Source organism: Pan paniscus, chromosome 15, assembly GCF_029289425.2.
Source record: "Pan paniscus chromosome 15, NHGRI_mPanPan1-v2.0_pri, whole genome shotgun sequence".
In the NCBI taxonomy this organism is placed as follows: Eukaryota; Metazoa; Chordata; class Mammalia; order Primates; family Hominidae; genus Pan; species Pan paniscus.
The window spans coordinates 72,748,707-72,767,498 of NC_073264.2; the positions used below are offsets into that span (position 1 = coordinate 72,748,707).

The window sequence follows — 18,792 nt, forward strand, 5'->3', positions numbered from 1 at the left end:
AAATGGTCCCAAAATCAAAGCAGTATGACTATGTTTACATTCAGGGGTTCCATTTCTACCTGTTCCTATGACCCTTTTCTCCCCTGCCTTGTAGTTAATCACCTTATTAACTACAAGGTGTAGTATTTCTGTTTCATTATGCAGTTTCTGTATTTCTGTTTCATTATGCAGATACCACCAAATATGCATATGCAGCTTTATTTCACCCCTTTCTTTTATATATTATATATATACATATATATATATATACTTTAAGTTCTAGGGTACATGTGCACAACGTGAAGGTTTGTTACATAGGTATACATGTGCCATGTTGGTTTGCTGCACCTATCAACTTGTCATTTATACTAGGCATTTCTCCCAATGCTATCCCTCCCCCAGCCCCCCAGCCCCTGACAGGCCTGTGTGTGATGTTCCCCACCTTGTGTCCATGTGTTCTCATTGTTCAGTTCCCACCTATGAGTGAGAACATGCAGTGTTTGGTTTTCTGTCCTTGTGATAGTTTGCTGAGAATTATGGTTTCCAGTTTCATCCATGTCCCTGAAAAGGACATGAACTCATCCTTTTTATGGCTGCATAGTATTCCATGCATTTCACCCCTTTCTTATACAAAATATAACAGGCTGTAGACACTTGCTTTTTTCATTTAGGAATATATTTTTGAGATTTTTTCGTCAGTACATAGAAAGGTTTCCCAGTATTTTTACTACTGCATAGTAGCATAGTATTTTGTTGTACTGCTGTGCCATAGTTTATTTCATCAGTTTCTCTATTGATGGGCATGTATGTGTAGATTTAAGTCCTTTTCTCTTACAAACAGTACTGCAATGAAGACTTTTTTCTGTAGAATTGAAATTCATCTCAATGTCAAAAAAATCAGGTACCTTTATTATCCACTTAATACCCAATATGAAACTTTTTATCTTTGTGAGAAATTTTGCACAATAACATTATTAGGTAAAATTATTGTGTGTGGATTATTTCCTTTACATTATGCCAAAGATAAAAATAGGTTAGAATATGTCTGTGTACTTATATATAAATAATTTTGAAAGCATCTGTCAGGTTTTTTCTCTTTACAACTTTACTATTTAGTATCCATATGTCATTTTTTAAAAACAGTTGGATTTTTGTTAGTAATTCCCAATGAGGATATACATTTTCTAACTGGCATTTTTTGCTCTCAATGCGGAATTTTTCCAGTTTCTTTGTCATTCTTTTTGGAGGACAGTATAGAAATTTATCTTCAGGAAGTAGTTAAGAGAGTTATGTATATGAAGAACAAATCAAAGCAAATAATGTGAATTAGAACAATTTTTTTGTTTTATTTTAATGACCAAGATCTTTACTTTCAGTAATGGCAAAGTTGCTTATTGCAGACCAGCCCATCCATTGAGAATAACCAGGAAAATTGAACAAAATATTTTTAAAACTAAGTTTGGACTCTGGATTCTGGAAAGATGGAGTAGATGTATTTCTCTGCGTTCTTCCTGCTAGGTACAGCCAACAACCTTGGACACATGTATAAAACAAACATAAAATGAATCTGAAAGGTGGAGAGAAGCAGCAGGCTGGTTAGGGACCTTGAGATCTCTGGAATGGCATAGCTGTGAGGTCCCTGGGTTTTCTCTTTGCTCATATATCCCAGTCTTGGGCTGAAGAAGTCAGCAAACTGGAAATGCCTATAGGCACAGCCAAAATGTCCCCCAAATGTCTGTTCTTTTTAGCAAAAGGACCAAAAAAAACAAACTTAGAAAACTTTAAAACAGGAATCTCTCTACTCCAACTGCACAGTACAAAAAGAAGCTAACAACAACAACAAAAAACCCACAGCCTTCCCTCCTCCCTAATCCTTGCTGAGGCATTATTAGAGAAGGCTAAGTGAGGAACTGGAACTTTCATCACGGTGGAGTGGTAATGAAGTGCCCCTCCAGCTCCCCACTGTGTGGCATCAGAAGAGGCCTGGTGGAGAGTCAGGACATTTTTGCACACCCAGCAATAACAGGGTCTTCTTACCGAAGTGTCAGTGAAAGCCACGTGGAGAGTAGTAATCATGCATGCCTGATACCAACCAGGGCAGTATCAGGAGAGACTCAGCAGGGAGCTGGAATTGTTGCCACTGCCTAGCAATACGGAGGTGTTGCTTTCCCTTAGGTGTCATGGAGGGAACTTGATGTTCAACCCCACCTAGCAGTGTCATTTTTTCCATACCAGAATGGTAATAAAGAAGGCCTGCTATAGAGGATTTAAATAAGATCCAGAGTCTCGTAAGTTAATATCCAAAATGTCCAAAATTGAATTTAAAATCACTGCTTATACCAACAATTGGGAAAATCTCAACTTGAGGGAAAATTTGATCAACACATGCCAACACTAAGATGACACAGTTGTTAGAATTATCTAACAATGATTTTCTGACAGCCATCATGAAAATGTTTCAATGAGCAATTACAAGCATGATTGTTATGTTATGTTATGTTATGTTATGTTATGTTATGTTATGTTATGTTCTTTGGAGATGGGGCCTCACTCTGTCGCCAGGCTGCAGTGCAGTGGCTTGATTTCGGCTCACTGCAACCTCCGCCCTCTGGGTTCAAGCGATTCTCTTGCCTCAGCCTCGTGAGTAATGTTTGTATTTTTAGTATTTTTGTATTTTTAGTAGAGACGCCCAGCTAATTTTTGTATTTTTAGTAGAGACGGGGTTTCACCATGTTGGCTAGGATGGTCTCGATCTCTTGACCTCGTGATCCTCCTGCCTAGGCCTCCCAAAGTGCTGGGATTACAGGCGTGAGCCACAGCACCCGGCCACAAGCATGATTTTTAAAAATGAAAAAATAGAAAGTCTTAGCAAAAAATTGAAGGTATTAAGGAACAAATGGAAATGTTAGAACTGAAAAATAGAACAGTCAAAATGTAAAACTCAGTAGATAGGTTTTTAGGATGCTAGTGGACCCTGAATATGGGCCATTAGCAGTCTACCAAAAATTATAAATTCTGAAATGTAAGGTACTTCAATGGGCTAGACACCCTAGAAGCCCCTGTCCCCAGAGACAAAATGGAAGGGACAGAGGAAAAAATCAGTGAACTTGAAGATAAATAGGAATCACCAAATCTGAGCAACAAAGAGTAGACTGGGGGAAACAAATGAACAGAGCTTCACGGTTTGTGGGGCTATAATAAAATATTTAACAATTGTGTCTTGGAAGAAGAGGAGAAAGATGGCAGGCCTTGAAAAAGTATTCAAAGAAATATTTGGTAAGAAATTTCCCAAATTTGGTCAAAGGTATAAACCCACACATGACAGAAACTGAGCAAATCCCAAACAGTATAAATCCAAAGAAGTCCACAGCAAGAGACATCATAGTAAAATTTTTGAACACTAAATACAAAAAAAAAAAAAAAAAAAAAACTTGAAAGAAGCAAAAGGTAAATGACATGTTACCTATAAGGGAAGAACGGCTGGGCACGGTGGCTCATGCCTGTAATCCCAGCACTTTGGGAGGCAGAGGCAGGTGGATCACCTGAGGTTGGGAGTTTGAGACCAGACTGCCCAACATGGTGAAACCCTGTGTCTACTAAAAATACAAAAAATCAGCTGGGCATGGTGGCGGGCACCTGTAATCCCAGCTACTCGGGAGGCTGAGGCAGGAGAATTGCTTGAACCCAGGAGACGGAGGTTGCAGTGAGCCAAGATCGCGCCACTGCCCTCCAGCCTGGGTGACAAGAACAAAACTCCATTTCAAAAAAAAAAAAAACAAAACCCACCTATAAGGGAAGAACAATTTGAATCACAGATTTTTTTTTTTTATCAGAAATCATGGAGGCCAGAAGGAAGTGGCATGATAATTTTTCAGGAGATGGAAGAAAAGAACTGTCAACCCAGAATTCTGTGTTCAGGGAGAATATCCTTCAGGAATGAAATTGAGACATTCTCAGATAAAGGAAAATTAAGAGAACTTGTTACCAGGAAACCTACCCTTAAAAAGTAGCTAAGTTGGCCGGGCGCGGTGGCTCACGTCTGTAATCCCAGCACTTTGGGAGGCTGAGGAGAGTGGATCACAAGGTCAGGAGATCAAGACCATCCTGGCTAACATGGTGAAACCCCATCTCTACTAAAAATACAAAAAATTAGCCAGGCGTGGTGGCAGGAGCCTGTAGTCCCAGCTACTCAGGAGGCTGAGGCAGGAGAATGGTGGGTACCTGGGAGGCGGAGCTTGCAGTGAGCAGAGATCGTGCCACTGCACTCCAGCCTGGGCAACAGAGTGAGACTCCGTCTCAAAAAAAAAAAAAAAAAATAGCTAAGTTATCTAAACAGAAAGGAAGTGATAAAAGAATGGATCTTGGGAGGGCATGGTGGCTCACACCTGTAATCCCAGCACTTTGAGAGGCCGAGGCGGGTGGGTCACCTGACATCAGGAGTTCGAGACCAGCCTGGCTAACATGGTGAAACCCCGTCTCTACTAAAAATACAAAAAATTAGCCAGGTGTGGTGGTGGGTGCCTATAATCCCAGGTACTCGGGAGGCTGAGGCAAGATAATCACTTGAACCCAGGAGGTGGACATTGCAGTAAGCTGAGATCACGCCATTGCACTCCAGCCTGGGCAACAAAAGCGAAACTCCATCTCAAAACAAACAAACAAACAGACAAACAGAAAAAAAGGGATCTTGGAACTTCAGAGAGAAGGAAAGAGTAAAAATATGGGTAAATACTTTTCTTAATGAGTTTCCTAAATTATTTTGCCATTTGAAGCAAATGCTATAACAATGTCAAATGTGCTTTTCAAACATATGTACAAGAATTTTTTAATATAAGTGTTTTATAAATGGCAGAGAGTAAAGAGACTAAAGAGAGGTAAAGTTTCTACACTTCGCTTCAATTGGTAAAACGGTGCATGTAGCTATCAACTACATAGGTAAAGATATATATAGTAATACATAGAGCAATCACTAACAACACTTAAGTTCTAAGAGATACATTCAAAAGCCCTATAGATAAATCAGAAAAGAATTCTAAAGAGCACTCAAGTAATTCTCAGAAAGATAAAATAAATGAAAGATAAAATGACAGACTTAAACTCTAATGCAGAAATTAGTTCATTAAAAGCAAAAGATCTAAATATACCAATTAAAGGACAGAGATTGGTAGACTGGATTTTAAAAAGCATTATCTAATTATATAAACTATAGAGTTACTTGAAATATAAGTAGTTGAAAGGAAAGAATGGAAAAAGACCATGCAAACATGAATCAAAGGAAAGCTATAGTGGCTTAGTAATGTCAGGTAAAGTAAACTTCAGAGCAAAGAAAGTTAACAGAGACAGAGAGGATCATTGCATAATGATGAAGAGGTCAATCCACCAAGAAGACAGCAATCCTAAATATATGTGCGTCAAACAGAGCTGTAAATGTGAAGGAAAAAAACTGATGAAACTAAAAGGAGAAATAGGTAAATACACAATTATAGTTGGTGATTTGAACATATCTCCTTCAACAATGGAAAGGAAAACTAGACAGAAAATCAGCAAAGACATAGAACTTCACAACATCAACCAATAGGATCTAATTGACATAAAGCACTTTACTCACAACAGCAGAATACATGTTCTTTTCAGTTGCACATGGAATGTATGCCAAGATAGACATCCTGTCCCATGAAATAAACATCCTCAAATTCAAAAGAAGTGAAATAACAAAAAGTATATTTTCTAATCAAAGTGGAATCAAACTAGAAATAACAGAAACATAATGGAAAAATCTCTAAGCACTTGGAAACTAAAAAACAGATTTCTAAGTAACCAGTAGGTCAAAGAAAACACTTCAAGGGAAATGAAAAAATGTATGTAAACTGAATGGAAAGGAAAAGACAACATATGAAACTTTGTGGGATACAATTAAAGCAGGCTGAGGGGGAAATTGACAGTATGAAATGCTGCGTTAGAAAAGACAAAACATCTCAAACCAGTAATCTAAGCTCATAACCTTATATGACTAGAAAGAGAAGAGCAAAATAAATCCAAAGCAACTAGAAAGAAGGAAATGGTATAGATCAGAAATCAATGAAATTAAAAATAGAAAAACATTTGAGGAAATTAATGAAATGAAAGGCTAGATCTGGCCAGGCGAGGTGGCTCACGCCTATAATCCCAACACTTTGGGAGGCTGAGGTGGGCAGATCACTTGCGATCAGGTGAGTGGATCACTTGAGACCAGCCTGGCCAACATGGTGAAACCACGACTCTACTAAAAATACAAAAATTAGCCGGGCATGGTGGTGCATGCCTGTAATCTCAGCTACTCAAGAGGCTGAGGCAGGAGAATTATTTGAACCCGGGAGGCAGAGGTCGCAGTGAGCTGAGATGGCGCCACTGCACTCCAGCCTGACTGACAGAATGAGACTCCATCTTTAAAAAAAAAAAAAAAAAAAAACAGCTACATCTTTGGGGTTAAAAAAAAATTTTTTTTTTCATAAAACCCAGATCCTGTGTGTGCACGCGTGCACACACACACACACGCTAGATCTTTGAAAAGATGATAAAATTGAAAATCCTCTAACAAGACTGACAAAGAAAAACAGACAATACAAATCTTGTCAACACGGTAGTCCCTCAGTATTCATGGTTTCGCTTTCTGCAGTCAACTGTGGTCTAAAAATAGGAGAGTACAATACAATAAGATATTGTGAGAGAGAGAGAGTACATTGTACATTCACTTAACTTTTATTACATTGTATTGTAATTGTTCTATTTTATAACTAGTTGTTAATTTCTTACTATGTCTGATTTATAAATTAAACTTTATCGAGTTGGGCACAGTGACACACCTATAATCTCAGCAACTCAGGAGGCTGAGGTGGGAGGATCATTTGAGGCCAGAAGGTCAGGATTAGCCTGGGCAACATAGTGAGACACTGTCTCTACAAAAAATTAAAAAAAAAATTATCCAGGCTTGGTGGCTCATGTCTGTAGTTAAGAGGCTGAATCAGGAGGATCAATTAAGTCCAGAAGTTGGAGGCTTCAGTGAGCCATGGTCAAGCCACTGTACTCCAGCCTGGTTGACAGAGTGAGACTCTTAAAAAAAAAAAAAATAAGAACTTTATCATAGATTTTTAGGTAGAGGGAAAAACATGGTATATAGTTATATAGGGTTCAGTACTATCCATGGTTTCAGGCATCCACTGAAGGTCTTGGAACATATCCCTCATGAATACGGGGGTACTACTCTATCAGGAATGAAATTAGATATTACCACCAACCCCCCCAATAGCAACAATGTATTAAAGAAATACTGTATACAGCTGAATACATATAATTTTGACAAGATGAAATGGGAGAACTCCTCAGAAAACAGTCACAACTCAGCTAACTGAAATAGAATATTTGAATAGCCCTATGATTATTGAAAAAAATTGAATTCATAATTTTAAAACTCCAAAAATGAAATCTACTGGGCCAGATGGTTTTCCTGGGAAGTCTACCTAACATTTAAAGAATTATCACCAGTTCTGCACAATTGCTTCCAGAAAATACAAGATAAGAAACATTTTAAATTTAACTTTATGAAGCCCTAATACCAAAGCCAGACAAAGGTAGGAAAAAAGAAAACTACTGACCACATCCCTCATGAATATACATGTAAAATTCCTTGAAAAAAAAATTAGCAAATATAATAAAGTAGAAAAAAATTTTGTAGACCATGACCTAGTTGGATTTATTCTAGAGATGCAAGGCTGATTCAGTATTGAAAAATCAATTAATGTAGCCCATCGTACTAACAGACTAAAGAAGAAAAATCACGTGGTAATATCAATTGGTGCAGAAAAAGCATTTGATAAAATTTGAACTTATTTATGATAAAAACTAGGAATACAGAGGAACTTTCTCAGCTTGATGAAGAACATCTACAAAACTTCTATAGCTTGCATTATTCTTAATGGTAAGAGACTGGAGAAAGGGAAGGATATGTGCTGTTAACACTGCTATTCAACATAGTACAGGAAGTTCTAGTCAGTGCAGTAAGGCAAGTAAAAGAAAAGGCATGTAGACGCAGCAGTGGAAAAATAAAACTCCCTATTTCAGATGACATGCTGGTCTGTTTGCAAAACCCTAAGGAATCTATAGATAAACAACCTGGAACTGCAAAATGTGTTTAGCAAGCTTGTATGATTCAACATCAACTTACAAAAATCAGTTAGATTTCTTTCAGTGAATATGTGGACACTGAAATTAAAATACACCATTTGCAATCCCTAAACAAACAAACAAAACTTGGAGCCAAACATGATAGCCTGTGCCTATAATCCCAGATAGTCAGGAAGCAGAAAGATCACTTGAACCTAGGAGTTCAAGACAAGCCCAGGCAACACGGTGAGATGTCATCTAAAAACATAAACAAAAGCTTGGGCATGCATCTAACAAAACATGAATAGGACTTGTATTTTGAAAACTACAAAACCCTGATGAACGAATCAAAACCCTAATGTTGGGCATGATGGCTCACTTCTGTAATCCTGGCGTTTTGAGAGGCCAAGGAAGGAGGATTGCTTGAATCCAATAGTTCAAGGCCAGCCTGGGCAACATAGTGAGATCCTGTTTCTGCAAAAAATTTTAAAAATTTAACCAGGCATGGTGGTGTGCATTTGTAGCTCCAACTACTCAGGAGGCTAAGGCAGGAGGATCGCTTGAGCCCAGGATTTCAAGGCTGCCATGAGCTATGATCATCCTGCTACACTCTAGCCTGGGTGACAGATTAAGTCCTGTCTCTAAGAAACCAAAGACCTAAATAAATGGAGAGGCATACTATATTCACAAATTGAGAGCGTTAACATATATTAATCATGTCAGTGTTCTCCAAACTGATACAAAGTTTAACTTCTTAATTTTTATCAAAATTCCACCAAGGTTTTTTTGTGGTTATAGACAAGATTATTCTAAAGTTTACATGAAAAAACAAAGGAACTGGAATACCTAAAACAATCTGAGAAAGAGGAATTAATGTGGGAGAAATTATTCTATCTGATTTCAATACATGTTATATAGCTCCAGTAGTCAAGACTGTGTGGCATTGCTGGAAGGGTAGACATGTGGATCGGTGGAACAGAATAGAGAAACCAGAAATAGCCCCACACAAATATATCTAGCTCATTTTTGGCATAGGTGTAAAAGTAATTCAGTGGAGGAAGGATAGGCTTTTCCAACAGTACTGGGACAACTGGACATCCATAAACAAAATAATGAACCTTGACTTTTTGGGTTTTTTTTGTTTTTTTGAGACTGAGTCTTGCTCTGTTGCCCAGGCTGGAGTGCGTGGCATGATCTTGGCTTACTGCAACCTCCGCCTCCCAGATTCAAGCAATTCTCGTGCCTCAGTCTCCTGAGTAGCTGGAATTACAGGTGCATACCACCACACCCGGCTAATTTTTGTGTTTTTAGTAGAGACGGGGTTTCACCATGTTGGCCAAGCTGGTCTCAAACTCCTGATCTCAAGTGATCTGCCCACCTCAGCCTCCCAAAGTGCTGGGATTACAGGTGTGAGCCACCAGGCCCCCGGCCTAAACCTTGACTTTTAAGCATCAACAATTAATTCAAATGGATCATAGATTGAAATCTTACAAGTATTAAAATTTTTTGAGAAAAACATAGGAGAAAATCTTTGGGACCTTCAGCTTGGTTAAGAATTCTTAGATGTGGCACCAAGAGCTTGATCTAGAAAGAAAAAAAAAATTTGAGAAATTGTAGTCTATCAAGATTAACAATATCTTACAGTGCTTTTTCTCTTAGACATTTGCTGATAGGTTAAGAATCTTGGGGCTTTTCCATCTAGCATAAAGCAGCAGATAAAAAGTTAGGAGACAGATCAGAGCTTTCAGTGATCAGATCAAATCAGAGCTTGTATAGGGCTTTGGAGGTTACAAATTGAATTCAAGGCTTACTAGAGAACTCAAATCTGTAAAACAATTATATTGAAATTCATTTTTTTTTCTTCTTCTTTGAGACGGAGTCTCACACTATTGCCCAGGCTGGAGTGCAGTGGTGCAATCTTGGTTCACTGCAACCTCCGCCTCCTGAGTTTAAGTGATTCTTGTGCCTCAGCCTCCCGAAGAGCTGGGATTACAAGTGTGTGCCCCTACGCCCGGCTAACTTTTGTATTTTTAGTAGAAACGGGGTTTCACTGTGTTGGCCAGGCTGGTCTCGAACTCCTGACCTCAAGTGATCCACCTGCCTTGGCCTTCCAAAGTGCTGGGATTACAGGCATGAGCCACCACACCCAGCCTATATTGAAACTCTAAAACTAAAAAACCCCTAAAGTTAGACTTATTTAAAAGTAGATATGTTTAAGAACATATTGGACACAGTAGAAGAGAGAGAACTGATGAAGACAGATTACCAGAAAAATTTTAACTAAAGAACGGAGACAAGAAAACATAGAAAAATACAGAAAAATGTCTGAAAGGCATGTGGATAACAGCAAAATATATATATGATTGAATTTCCAGAAGAGAAGATATGTATGCATTATTTGGGAATAAAAGCAGTATTTGAGGAAATGCTGGTAGAGATTTCCAGAACTGATGAAAGACAAGCATTAAGATAAAAACAAGGAGTTCTGTCCACCCTAAACAAGATAATCTAAAAAAAAAAAAAAAAAAATCAAATGTAGGCTCATAGTAAAAATTGCTGAAAATAAAAGAAAAAGAGAAAAATCTTTAAAAATAGCCAGATGGAAAAATACCTTTAAAGAACAACAAGACTGTTAAACATTTGCTGGGCTATAAAGCCTAAAGAAAAAGTAGAGGCCAGGCGTGGTGGCTCATGCCTGTAATCCCAGCACTTTGGGAGGCCGAGGCAGGCAGATCACGAGGTCAGGAGATCGAGACCATCCTGGCTAATACGGTGAAACCCCATCTCTACTAAAAACACAAAAAAATTAGCCGGGTGTGGTGGCAGGTCCCTGTAGTACCAGCTACTCTGGAGGCTGAGGCAGGAGAATGGCGTGAACCTGGGAGGCGGAGCTTGCAGTGAGCCGAGATGGAGCCACTGCACTCCAGCCTGGGTGATAGAGCGAGACTCCGTCTCAAAAACAAACAAAAAAAGTAGAAGGCAGAAGACATTTCTAAAGTGCTGAAAGAGTAACCCTCACAATGGATTTTACACCAAAAAATTTCTTTAAAATGTAGGCAAAACTAATTTATAGTAAAAAAAACAAAATTAGGACAGTGGTTGCCTGAAGCTGTTAGATGATGCAGGGATGTACTGCAAAGAGGAACCAGGAGCTATTGGGGTAATGGCAGTGTTCTGTATTTTGATTGTGTTGGGGGTTTGTCAGAAGTTATTAAATTATACGCCTTGCATTTACTCTTCAGAAATCATACATCAATAAAGTTGATTTAAAAACTGAAGGCAAATTTCTGCTTCTTGCTAAGATTAAGTAAGAGGGACTGCATTTAACTTTCCACCTGAAACAACTTAAAAACTAGACAAAACAATGAAACAATGGTTTTTATAATGTTGGACATCAGGCATTGAAGGACATTGATTGCTTGGGAGATGGGAAACAAATGAGGTGAACCCTAAGATTGCACCAGCTTTCTGCCTGAAGAGAGTTTCCAGGCTACAGTACAGGCAGGGGGTACCCAGTTAAAGGCCAGAAGCCTCCCTGATTGAGATTGAGATGTGAGTCCAGGGAGGCTAGAATTCGCAGAGCACAGAGAATCAGGGAGGAGAGAGCCGTAAACAGTCTACCTCTGGTGCGAATAGTTTCAACTCCTACAAAGCAGATTGGAAAACTTCATAATTGACATGGCATTGAGTAGAGCCTCACAATGCTTTTGCCTCAATAGTGGGGCAGAATTATCCTTAGACTAAACACTGCTGTCGTACAACCAAGAGTTTAAAAGCAAGAACTAAAAGGCTCAAACTCTTGCCAAGTAATTTAACTATGAATCCAGAACAAAGTCAAAAATACTTTATAGGAATACAACAATATCCAGTACCCAACAAGGTAATATTCATAATGTCTGACAGTCAATCATTTAATTAAAAACTACAAGCAGGAGCATATGACCTATAGTTGGGGAGGGGATAAAATAATTAAACAATTAAAACCACAAAAATAACTCTGATGTCTTTTTAATGTTTAGGAAGCGGGAGGAAAGATTGAACATTAAGTAGAAATCTGGAAAAAGAAAAGCTTTGTATTTATGGATATGAAAGCTACAGTATCTGAGTTGAAAAGTACACTGGACAGAATTAACAGCAGATTAGACATTGTCGAAGAAAGGATTAGTGAACTTGATGACATAGCAATAGAAACAATTGCCAAAAAAACCCCAAAAAACCCAACATCAATATACTGTGAGACAACTTCACCTGACCTAATATTCATATAATTGGAGACCCCAGAGGAGTTAGGAACTACCTGAAAAAGTAGTTGAGGAAATAGTTCCAGATTTTCCACATATGATGCAAGCAGACCCAAGAAACTCAATGAGCCCTAAGAATAAGAAGCATGCAGAAAATGACACCAACACATATCATAATCAAATTGTTTCAAACCCGTGATACAGAGAAACTCCTAACAGCAGCCAAAGGGAAAAATCTTGATTTTCAGAAGAAAGGTTATCAAAATAAACAATGAACATAGGAAAAGTTAGATGACTTTTTTAGTCGTTAGAGAAATCCAGAAGAAAGCATAGCAATACAGTTCTCAGATGTTTACGTCTCAGAGTCCCTTCACCCTTTTAAAAGTTAAAGATCCCAAAGAGCTTTTGTTCATAAGACTTTTTTGTGTGTTTACCACATTACAATCAAAACAAATTTTAAAATGTTCTTTTTAAATAAAATGATTACATGTTACATGTTAATATAAGTAACATGTTTGTGAAAAAAGTTTTCTAAAATGAAAAACTAGTGCAAAGAAAGTATCGTTTTTGCAGATCTCTTTAATGTCTGGCTTAATAGAAGGCACTTGGACTCACATATGTGCATCTGCTGTCAGTCTGCTGCAATGTATTGTTTTGGTTGGAGTAGATGAAGAAAATCTGTCCTCACAGAGTTTATGTACTTGGAGAAAGAAGGACTTTCATACGGCCTTTTCAGATAATTGTGGATATTTTCCTTTGATATAACACCAAAACTCAACAAGTGGTAGTTTTTGTGTGTGTGTTTTTTTCTTTTGAAATGGAGTCTCGCTCTGTCGCCCAGGCTGGAGTGCAGTGGCACGATCTTGGCTCACTGCAACCTCCGCCTCCCAGGTTCAAGCAATTCTCATGCCTCAGCCTCCTAAGTAGCTGGGATTACAGGCGCCCACCACCACGCCCAGCTAAATTTTGTATTTTTAGTAGAGACGGGATTTCACCATGTTAGTCAGGCTGGTCTCAAACTCCTGACCTTGTGATTTGCACACCTCGGCCTCCCAAAGTGCTGGGATGACAGGCGTGAGCCACCATGCCCGGCCAACAAATGGTAGTTTCTTAAAGGTTGATAGCTATGTGGAATCTGAAATCATGAGTTAATCTGAAATCATTCTGTTAAATTAAAAATTCATTGACTTTCATGCACTTTGAATGAATCTTTCTTTTCCTTTTTCTTTTCTTTTTATTTTTTTTTTGAGACAGGGTTGCACTCTATTGCCCAGGCTGGAGTGCAGTGGCACAATCATGTAATCATGGCTCACTATAGCCTTGCCCTCTTGGGCTTAAGCCATCCTCCCACCTTAGCTTCCAAATCCTGGGACTGCAAGCACATGCCACCATACCCACCTGATTTGTTAATTTTACAGAGACAGGGTCTCACTGTGTTGCTCTGGCTGGTCTTGAACTCCTGGCCTCAAGTGATCCTCCCGCCTTGGCCTCCCAAAGTGCTAGGATTACAGGCATGAACCACCATGCCTGGCCTTGAATGAATCTTTTATTCATGCATGATTTTGTAATTTCATACAGCAGTCATTTGGAAAAATTGGTTCTCTTATGGAGATTTTGTAAGTGTTTGCTTAGTTTACAATAATGAAAATATTCCATTGATCTTATTAGAAAAAGAGTTAAGTGTTGGGAAACCCTTAGGCTCATGGTGATAGGTGTAAGTTTCCAAAAATTTAAATTTTGCTTTAGAGCTTAAATTCTATTATGTCAGGAAATACTGTCAGTTGTTTTTCCTGAAGTAACAGGCTCCCTTTTATATTTTCAAGACAATATCTCCCAAATACACAAGCCTGAATGACTATAGTTTGTCTCTTGTTTGTTCTTTCATATGAAAATAGTGATTTTAGTTAGGTTTTTATTGCTGCTGTAACAAATTACTCCTACTCAGTGCCTTAAAACAACATAGATTTGTTATTTTACAGTTCTGTAAGTTAAAAATTAAATATTGGTGTCACTGGGCTAAAATCAAACTGTGTCCTTTCTGGGGGCTCTAAGGGTGAATCTGTGTTTGGCCTTTTCAACTTCTGGTGGCTGCCCGTGCACCTTGGCTCATGGCCCTTCCTCCATCTCCAAAGCCAGCAGTGTTGCATCCCTTTGACCCCGCCTCCATTGTCTTTTCTCTTTTGTCTCCGTTGTCTTTTTCTGATGATCATCTTGTCTTCCTCTTCCACTTTTAAGGACCTTTCAGTTATTGGGCCCATCTGGATAATCCTGGCTACTCTCCCCATCTGTTAATTGGCAATCTTAAGTCCTTCTATAATCTGAGCTCCCCTTTACCATTAACATTACATATTCACAGGATCTAGGGATTAGGAAGTAGGTGGGTTTGAGGAGAAATTACTCTGCCTGCCAGTCTTCTATGAAAAAGACACAAAGTTCATCTTGCAACTCAGTTGAACAAGTGCTTTTCCTTGAGAAAGCTATCATAAAGCACTTTAGTAGGCAACAGATGCTTTATATATACGCTGCATTTCATCACATGGAATATTAAAAAGCATATACTCAAGTGTCTAGATTTAATACAAGTTAATATTTTACTGCTTCATCAAGGACATTCTTAACTGGGTTTTTATTTGGGGAAGGGGTGAGTGTATAGCGGAGAAAAAGAATGCAAGGAGTGCTGGTATAGTTTGGAGCCACTGCTTGATTCATGCAAAAGTGCCAGCAGTTTGACTCACCATGAGTGCATATGTCTGTGGAAAATACCAGATTGACTCTTAATAGTGTTTTGAAGATAGTTTTGATGTCATGATCCATCACTCCCCACAAGAAGGTTCTCAGAGATGCTCAAGAGTTCACAGTCCACACTTCAAGAACTGTTGCACAATGAAATACCTCATAGTGACTATTTTAAATTTCTAAATTTAATTAGGCAATAGTAGAGGTTTCATAAGAATGTAAGAATTGAGTTGTTCTCATGGTTTGTTCTACCCCAGTGGCCGCTTTCTGGCCATGATACCAGGCAAGATGAGGTAAAATGCAAAACTTCTGAAGAAGACTGAGAACTTGGTTATTCACATCTCTTTCTTCTGGTACAGGGCTGTGACTTTATCGTCCATCTTTCCAGGAAGTTATGGCTGTTTAAGTCAGATTGCACTGTCTGTTTCTTTCTTTCTATTTTTTTTTTTTTTTTTGAGATGGAGTCTTGCTCCGTCTCCCAGGCTGGAGTGCAGTGGCGCTATCTCGGCTCACTGCAAGCTCGGCCTCCCGGGTTCACGCCATTCTCCTGCCTCAGCCTCCCGAGTAGCTGGGACTACAGGTGCCCGCCACCACGCCCGGCTAATTTTTTGTATTTTTAGTAGAGACGGGGTTTCACCGTGTTAGCCAGGATGCTCTCAATCTCCTGACCTCGTGAGCCACCCGCCTTGGCCTCCCAAAGTGCTGGGATTACAGGCGTGAGCCTGCAGTGTCTGTTTCTTAACTCTGTGTTAAAGTGCCTGTTGTATGAGAGGAAGAGCAAATTTACGTACTGTTGTTTCCCAGTTGTGGAAGCTCACATCACTTTTAGTAAGTGTTGAAAGACCCCTTTACTTTGTTGAGATTTAAGACCTTCATCTCAAATATAGCCCTTGTCCCATTGGACTGACCACCATCACTTTTGTATGTACAAACATTTATTGAGTGCCCAGCACTTCCCTCAGTGCTTCATATGAACAGCTGATCTGCAGGCATGAATTATGGCACCATTGCTAAATGACCCAGAGGTTATCCAAAGCAAGATGCTGAACTGTGGATAAACCTAGCCTGTTCCCAGGAGGGCTTCTGGTGTCATCATAACTCTATTTTGATCATTACCTTAAAGTATTGTATATGTAGATCCATAAGCCCATGTAGGTATGTTTGTGTGTTTCTCAGACAATAAATACTGTTTTATATAACCTCAAAGCAATCCAAAATCCCCACATCATGGCTTTACAACTCCATGTACATTAGCTCCTTCTCTTAGAATGTTCCTGATTACATTTACTTAACTTCTGCTTGTCAACATCTCATTCTATCCGGGAGCATGGCTGCTAAGGATTCTAGGAGCCTGAGTTCGGAGAATGCTACCTACCTTTGATCTAATTGGAGTAGAAATCAAGATACAGTCACATTGTCACCTTTGAGGATACAGCAAGTGATATTTGACACAGTTTCAAACCAGAGGAAATTTGACATTGTAAGGAATTTCCTAATCCTCTTAAAGGATTATTCCTTTCACAACTGGCAAAACCGGTTTGTTCTGTCAGCAGGTGGAGCTCACTAGGGTATAGAATTCAGTCAAAAGAGGCACATTGTCTTGTCCTTGAATTCTGCTTGTCCACTACTTTGGGGGATGTTTTCTTATCTTCTTTCTGCAGGAAACTTTTTTTTTTTAATAAATGAATCTAAATAAATTAATCCTTTTGAGTGTTGCACAGTGAAATCTTAGGCCTCTATCTATGAAGTTTTAAATAGGCACCCACAAATTCAGTGTCGCTGTAATGCTTTCCATTAGTCAGGGTGAGTTTTGTTTTACGCTGTTGCAAGTGAAGGCTGTTCTGGAAGGCATAGCCAGACAGCATGTAACTTAAAGCCCCTTCCTGTCTACAGATTGCTTGATCTTTTTGTTCTCCCTGGAGGGAGAGAGTCAGGTAATGTTCAGCCCTGGAATCTGGCTGTATTAAGGACTTCTTTTGTAATAGACATCGAGACTATCTCTCCCTTTTTATTTGTTGAGACCTAATACGGTACTTAGCTCAATTCTAAAGCCAAGATGAAACCTTTACCTGTGGGAGCGTTCCCTTCTAAGCATTAGCCACATTCAGCCATTAGAAGCAGGCCAGCTAAGAAAGGGGTTAAATGTCAGTAGTGTGCAGCAAGTTTTACCCTGATTTTTTTTTCTTATGTGTGCTATACAAAAATGAACTAAGTCCCGAATGTGTGCCTGTTCATAATCAAGGTAGCAGTAGGTCAGATTGTATGCTATTTTAAAAATATTCCAGGACAGGCACAGTGGCTCATGCCTGTAATCCCAGCACTTTGGGAGGCCGAGGCAGGTGGATCACCTGAGGTCAGGAGTTCAAGACCAGCCTGACCAACATGGTGAAACCCCATCTCTACTAAAAATACAAAAATTAGCCAGGCCTGGTGGCGCATGCCTGTAATCCCAGCTACTTGGGAGGCTGAGGAGGGAGAATCGCTTGAACTCCAGAGGCGGAGGTTGCAGTGAGCCAAGATTGCGCCATTGCAATCCCGCCTGGTCAACAAGAGCGAAGCGAAACTCCATCTCAAAAATATATATATATATATCCAGGAACTCTCCTGTCTATGCACAATGCAAAGGCTGTTGAGCTTTCTTATCAGCTAAGCAGGGTGCAGGGGAGGGAGACAAAGCAAGCAAAGGTGTTTTTTTGTTTGTTCATTTGTTTTCTCCCCTGTGACATTTTCCGTTATCACGATTTGAACCATTTGATTTGGAAAGCTGAAAATGGTAGTTCAGGTTCATAGTCCCTTAATATAAAGTGGCAGGGCTGGCTGTGTTTCAGAATTGAGGAATTTTCAGATTTTAGAGGGATAATAAAATGTATGACCCATATAGTAATATTCCCAGTGAGATCTGGGGCAGTACCCCACAATCAATTATGCAGGGGAAACATGAATATTCACACAAAGATGAATAAATTAAAAGTACTAATGTCAGCCCCATATCAAGTTTTGCTGCCAAATATGTTTGCCTAAATTTGCTTTCTACCTTTCAACTTCAGAATTGCAAATAAGAAGTTGTAGACATATGTTGCAGCGGTTGTCCAAAGACAAACCTGGTTGAGTCCTGGTGATAGTTAATGGAGCTGAGTCACAGAACTGACTCTTTATGATCTTGTGTCTCTCCCTACTGTACTAGTTCCTCTCTCTTGCATTCTCTGATCTCTTTGCTCATCTGTCAAACAGGGGTAATATTTGCCTTGTGGGCTATTGTGAGAGTAAGAATTTAATGTTTGTTAAACACTGCACGTAGTGCCTGGCATATGGTAGGTATTCAATAAATGTTAGCTATTAAAATTTCACCTCTTCTCTTCCCCCTTTTATTAGATAAAACCTTACTGATGTGGTGGTTGTAATGACACTCTGGAAATAGGATTAAGTGATAAGAATTGTCCCAATGTCATTGGAGAATTCAAAGTCCAATTTTTTTTTTTTTTTTTTTTTGAGACAGAGTTTTGCTCTGTTGCCCAGGCTGGAGTATGTGGTACAGTCATGACTCACTGCAGCATCAATCTCCCGGGCTCAAATGATCCTCGAACCTCAACCTCCCGAGTAGCTGGGACTACAAGTGTGCACCACCACACCTGGCTAATTTTTGTACATTTTGTAGAGACAGGGTTTTGCCATGTTGCCCAGGCTTGTCTGGAACTCC

General features: G+C 39.2%; 1 protein-coding gene across 25 annotated transcripts in view; it reads left to right on the forward strand.

The window, feature by feature from the left end:
• SIPA1L1 (signal induced proliferation associated 1 like 1) overlaps positions 1-18,792 on the forward strand; it is a 419,211-nt gene that overhangs the window by 308,827 nt on the left and 91,592 nt on the right. The window lies entirely within an intron of this gene.